This window comes from Opisthocomus hoazin, chromosome 1 (assembly GCF_030867145.1).
Source record: "Opisthocomus hoazin isolate bOpiHoa1 chromosome 1, bOpiHoa1.hap1, whole genome shotgun sequence".
In the NCBI taxonomy this organism is placed as follows: Eukaryota; Metazoa; Chordata; class Aves; order Opisthocomiformes; family Opisthocomidae; genus Opisthocomus; species Opisthocomus hoazin.
Window position 1 is genome coordinate 43,412,067 of NC_134414.1, and position 7,197 is coordinate 43,419,263.

Consider the following 7,197-nt stretch of genomic DNA (forward strand, 5'->3'; position numbering starts at 1 on the left):
ATAACTTACCTCACATTGAACCAACAGTTGTAACATTCCCTGTATTTATAGAATTTATGTTCACCTTCAGGAACAATAGAACAATATAACGTAGTTGTATTTTTTCTTAAGGGACACATCAACTGCAGCAGCTTTGATTTGGTGTCAGCACTTGGAGATATAACTAAGACTAATGTTGACTAAATGTCAAACAGAAAACATTTAGAAAAATGGAAAGCGATCAAAAAAAGGTCTTCCATTGCTCTGTGAGATACTTCTGAGTTTTGCAGGTTCTCTCGTGGATCTTTAGCGGTATTAGCATGCTGAGCAGATTGCTGATATTGTATATGCGAGGTTTTGCTCTGAGATGTACAAGTGGATGTCGCAAATACCCTAGAACATCCAAAATAGTAACAGACAGCTATGGGTAGGCAGCTAAACTGAACAGCTGTCAGATATACTTTCAGAGCTCAAGCACTTGAGGATACCAGCATTTGGACACCCACATTATGCTGTCTGCAATTTGGGTTCAAATCTGCCATATAACACTATCTCGAATATATTTATGTTCCTATTCTTATTCTCTTTTTAATTAATTATTTCCGATTACTCTATAAAAAATTTCCTTGTCATTTTTCACTGATCAGTGGAAGCATTTTACTTGTGTGGGAATAGTTTATTTCTTGCAATTAGCTCCCGATCTTTTTTTCTTATCTACCTTATCTTTAGGTCTCTCAGCCATGTTTTCAAATACAATACAAAATATATACAGCTTTTTTTAAAACAACGAACCTTAGAGATAGAAGGGATGGTTATAGAATCATGAAATCATATAATCATAGAATGACTTGTGTTAGAAGGGACTTTTAAAGACCATTTGGTTCCAACCCCCTGCAACGAGCAGGGGCATCTTCCACTAGCACACGTTACTTGAAGCCACATCCAACCTGACTTTGAAACCTTGCAGTAATGGGACACCCACAACTTGTCTGAGATATCTGTTCCAGAGTCTCACCATCCTCATCGTAAAAAAGTTTCTTCCTTACCTCTAGTCTAAATTTACTCTCTTTCAATTTAAAGCCATTACCCTTTGTCCTATTGCTACAGGCCCTGATGTAAAGTTTGCCCCTTTCTTTCTTAGAAGGCCCCTTCAAGTATTGAAAGGCCACAATAAGGTCTCCCTGCAGCCTTCTCTTCTCCAGGCTGAATAATCCCAACTCTCTCAGCCTTTCTTCATAGGAGAGGTGATCCAGCCCTCGGATCGTTTCTGTGGCCCTCCTCTGGACCCACTCCAACAGGTCCATGGCTCTCCTGTCTTGAGAACTCCAGAGACGGACACTGTACTCCAGCTGGGGTCTCACCAGAGTGGAGTAGAGGGTGAGAATCACCTGCTGGTGATCTGCTGGCCAAGCTTCTTTTGATGCAGCCGAGGATACTGTGGGTTTTGTGGCTGAGGGCACACATGGTTGGCTTAGGTCCAGTCTTTCATACACCTGTTTTCCCAAGCGCTTCTCTGCAGGGCTATTCTCAATACATTCATCCCCCAGTCTGTACTGATGTTAGTGATTGCCTCAGCTCAGGTGCAGGATCTTGCACTTGGGTTTTTTGAGCTTCATGAGGTTCACATCAGTCTATTGACTATGGCCTAGAAATAGAAAATCTGTGTAAAATTTCCTCTTCTGTCACAGATCTGCCAAGTCATCGTGTATATTTAAATGACATTAGTGGTGTCTACATGAAATGATACATCATCAATTCTAAATGGAATTAGAAAATTTGTACCCTTTTAAAATGAAGTTCTGCTTAATTCTTAGAAGTTGAATGCTAAATTGTTTCTAGTACTGAATATATTCTTAGTATATTTGGAAAAGCTTAAAGTATGTACAAAACCCTGTATTTTGAGATATGGGCACAACTTTTGTACCGACTTTGAACCATTGGCAATTTTGCACTGTAGTTCTGACATATGTTTAAATTTTGCCTAGTGATGCTCTTCCAGTTCTATTTCATACTGCACCTAAGAGTTCTTTGTACAAATTTTTATCTTCTTGTTCATCTATATAATTGGCATTGGCTACTTAACCATATACTTTTGTAAATAAGTCTTACTCTTCCAGATACTATGATATACAAGGAGTAGAAATAAGTTCGCAAAATAGTGGAATTTATTACAAAGAAGTTTCATGAAGATACTGCCTTGTTTCTACTGCAACATTATAGCACTATCTGTATTTAACTCTCTATTTTATAGCAGCTGTATGCATTATATTTGGCTATGAAACTTACCTCTATGCATAATTTTGTACATTTAAAAATACAAAAATCTCCAATTTCCACATTACACTGAATTGCTGGATCTCTAAGAATAATTAATGTACTCTAAAGCCTTATTAAATATATTTACATCAAAACTGTTTAATATCTTTATCGGTGGCATAGACAGCAAGATCAAGTGCATGTTCAGCAAGCTTGCAGGTGCAACCAAGCGGAGTAGTGTGGTCAACATGCCTGAGGGAATGTATGCTATCCAGAGGGACCTGAAAAGCTCAAGAGTGAAGGTCATGAGGTTCAACAAGGAAAAGTGCCATGTCCTGTATATGGGTCGGGGCAACCCCTGGTATCAACACAGTCTAGTGGATGAAGGGATTGAGCGCAGCCCTGAAGAGAAGGACTTGGGAATACCGATGAACAAAAAATCGGACATGAGTCAGCAATATGTGTTCACAGCCCACAAAGCCAGCAATATACTAAGTTACATCAAAAGCACAGTGGCCAGCAGGTCGAGGGAGGAGATTCTGCCCCTCTACTCTGCTCTGGTGAGACCCCACCTCGAGTACTACGTTCATCTGTGGAGCCCTCAGCACAAAAAAGCCATGCACCTGTTGGAGTGGGTCCGGACGAGGGTCAAAAAGATGATCGGGAGGATGGAACACCTCTCCTATGAAGAGAGGCTGAGAGAGTTGGGGTTGTTCATCCTGGAGAAGGCTCCAGGGACACCTTATTATAGCCTTTCAGTACTTACAGGGGTTTGCAAAAAAGATGGGGACTATCTTTTTAGCAGGGCCTGTAGCGATAGGACAAAGGGTAATGGTTTTAAACTCAAAGAGAGTAGACTTAGACTAGGTATAAGGAAGAAATTTTTTACAGTGAGGGTGGGGAAACATTGGAACAGGTTGCTCCAAGAGGTGATAGATGCCCCATGCCTGGAAACTTTCAAGGTCAGGTTGGACAATACTCTGAGCAACCTGGTGTAGCTGAAGATGTGCCTATTCATTGCAGGGGGCGTTGGATAGGTGACATTTAAAGGTCCATTCCAACCCAAACTATGCTATGGTTCTATGATTAATTCTATCATTGTTTTCTTGCTAAGGTAGTTTGTTATAGACAATTAGATAGACACTCGTTATATTTGAAACCCTTTAAGAAGTTATAAAGATTCAGCCTGGCCTTGAACACTTCAAGGGAGGGGTCATCCACAACTTCTCAGGGAAATCTGTTACAGTGTGTTATAACCCTCACACTAAAGAGTTTCTTCCTTATACCTATTCTAAGTCTACCCTCTTTCAGTTTAAAGGCATTATGCCTTGTCTTATCACTACATGCCCTTGTCAAAAGTCCCTCTTCATCTTCTTTGTAGGCCTCCTTCAGGTGTTGGAAGGCTACTATAAGGTCTCTCTAGAGCCTTTTCTTCTCCAGGCTGAACAGCCCTTAGCTCTCTCAACCTTTCCTCACAGGAGAGGTGCTCCATCCCTCTGATCATCTTTGTGGTCCTCTTCTGGACCCGCTCCAACACCTCCATGTACTTATTATGCTGGGGCTCCAGAGCTGGACACAGTACTCCAGCTAGGGTCTCAGCAGAGAAGAGTAGAGGGGCAGAATCCCCTCCCTCAACCTGCTGGCCACACTTCTTTTGATGCAGCCCAGAATACGATTGGCCTTCTGGGCTGCGAGCGCACATTCCCAGCTCATGTTGAGCTTCTTGTCACCTAGCACCCGCAAGTCCTTCTCTTCAGGGCTGCTCTCAATCCACTCTCCACCCAGCCTGTATTAGACCTTAGAATTGCCCCAACCCATGTGCAGGACCTTGCACTTGGCCATATTGAATCTCATGATGTTTGCATGGGCCCACCTCTCAAGCCTGTCAAGGTCCCTCTGCATATCGCTTCCCTCCAGCATGTCGACTGCACCACACAGCTTGGTGTCATTGTCAAACTTGCTGAGGGTGCACTTAATCCCACTGTCCATGTCACCAACAAATATGTTAAACAGCACCGGTCCCAGTACTGACCCCTGAGGAAAGCCACTCTTCTCTTGGACATGAGGGTTATTGTCCCATTGACATTATAGGAAAATTCATTCATGTGTTAGCAATAAAATAGCTAAATATATGATATGAAAGAAACATGCATTAGAACTCAGAGATGTAAATTACTGTTTCATTAAAATGAATCTTGCAGAATTGATGATGATAGTACAGTTATTTCTTTAATTGAGGTCTCATCATATTTATGTTTGAGAAGTCTGAACACAAGAACTTTTTTTTTTGTAATGTAGATATCTATGGTATAAAGATACATTCTGAATAAAATATATTTTAGAATATTAGTTTTACTTAGTGTGTACAATATATGCCAGAAAAATTTATGGTTGTAAAATTTGAAAAAGGAAAATAAGCAGATCAAAGAGACAGCAAGGAAAGACACTCACAGGCATAGCTAACATGAAATATAAGAGCAGCCAAATTATTACTGCAACACTGTTTCTTTATGTGGTATAAAAAATAATTGTCTAAGGCAGTGTTAAGCAAAAATCTGATGATTATTACAGCCCATTTATATTAATTTCCATGACTTGTAAATCTTAACAAGTATACATTTTTAAACTGTGAATAGAATACATTATGTGTGAAAAACTCTGCACATAGTTCACAGGATCTTCTCACCACTGTCATCAGCAGTCATGTCTTTTCGTACAGAAACAAGGTGAAAGATAATGAATGTGAAAACAAAACTTTGCAAAGCTGCATCCAGAGCAGGGCTTTTTGATTTAAATTGGCATGTAAGTGAAAAATGTGTTCTTACATATTCCGCCAGCTGTCCCTGTCTTTAGCCTCTGAAGAAGTGCAGTTGTGAGTGCTTTTAACTGTAAATTTTACTGGTTGTCTAGAATTACATTTCTATATTTATTACAAACCACCGATATGATTAAGTACTTTAGCAGTCTTTTTATCTGCCTGGTCGTTAATGGGATGTACACACCAGAGGTTGCTCTCACAAAACCCTTCCAGATTTTCAGTCTGCCAGTATGTTTAGACACCTGTTGAGTAAGGACATTTCTGGTCTTTGGGCTAGTGAGAATGAATAAAAGCACAGCTGTGGTCAAGACAGGTGTTCAAGAAGAGTTTCTGCTGTTCAGTGACCATTACATCAAAGTGACATTGCCTCAGAGTACAAGAGTATGTTCTCACCATCATCACCTCTCCTGCTCAGTGAATTCTGAGCTATCCTTCAGACTAGGTAATCTTCTGAAGTAAGACACCAAAGATTTTAAGGTGTGTGACTTTCAAATGCCACTATTCTAGGCATTTTCTGTCTGCTCTTAGAAGCTGCATAAAGGACATATCGATTTTGGATATCCTTCTGCTCCTTATGCCTGCAGATTTTGCCATTATTGTATGTCCTTTCCTCTCTTTACCCTATGAGGAATGCCTTGATTAAGATCAGGCACTCTTAGGTGTCCGTTTTCTTCAGTAAATCTAGCAATTTATTCAGCTTAACAGCTATAGCTTGAGCTCTAAATTGCTTACTTTTGTTGTATGTTTGGTCTATACGTTATTCTATGTTTCTATGGTTCCCTAGTGGTGTGGTTTTATTTAAAATGTAATCTTCTGACAGTACATACAATACTAGTATTTTCCCCAGAGACAGTCTGTCCTTTTCTCTTTCTTATAGTCTTCCTGGATCTCAGGACAAATCCTCTCCAATGGCCTGACTTCAGAAAGAGTAGGATTTCTTCTTTTTCTTTTTCTGTTCAGGGGAAATTATTTTTAGATCTACAAGGTCAGTTCTACTGCTTTGAACTTTCAGTTAATGTAATACATGAGAATTATCAGAGGAAAAATTGGCTCCATAGATCAAGAAGTGGAATCTTTCCATCAGTTTAAACAGCTGAAGAAATATGTCATTAGCACTTACCATCTGATGTGCCAGTGATGACAGATATAAGCACATATTTGTGTTGATTTTCTTAAATCATTATGAGATATATAAAGAAAGGAATTGAAAGACTTTCCGTCAACTCTGACTGTAAAAATTACATTTTTAAAAAACCTGAAATATCATTGACTCAAAAATGGAAAAAGAGAGAAAATACCTAAAAGGCAAGACTGTGGAGGTTTGAAAATTGTCATTAGTGTAATAGAGGTATATATGACTTGACTTTTCAGTACTCTAATCAGTCACCAAACAGGCATGATTTCCAGAATGAAAAAAAAAGCAACACAAAAACCAGTCGCAGTAACTAGCAAATTTTTGAAGCTTAAACAGCTGTCCTAATCACAAGAGGCTACTTTTCTTTCAGTACGTCTAGCATCTACCTGAGGCACTGCAGTAATAGTTCCCAGTTCCCTGCCATCCATTTCAGCTTTTGTGTTGCTTCTGTGCTGCAGGCAAGTTTAATAAAACAAGAATTTAGGGATTTGAACTAATTATATTTTAAATAGTTAAATATTTGGTTACAGATTGGATCTATTCAGTATTTGTATTCCCTACTGTTCTATTAATAGTGTTCTATTCTCTTTCTTTAAAAAAAAAAAAAAAGAAACAAAAATCGACTTTCTTTTTGACTTATTACAAAGTCTGAGAACAGTCCCACATGGATCAGAAGACTGTCTTATCTGACAAAAAATTGCATAGGCTTTTTGCCAATGTCACCTCAATTATATAGTCATCAGTGTTTTCACAGTAGGACACGCAAGCTGGTGATAGGTTTGCTCTCCCCAGGGTTCATTTTTCAACTATGGGGTTGACACGGATACATCTAAAGTGATTAGACTAAGATGCCAGTTTCCTGTTGCGAAGTGAATAAAAGGTTTGCTACTACCAAGTATGACCTCAGCCATCCCCTCCTAGCAGTAAAAATGATCTTATGAAGTACAGAGAAGCACAATTTTTTGTAAGTTCATACTTTCATTATCACGTGCATTTAAAAATGTTCCAA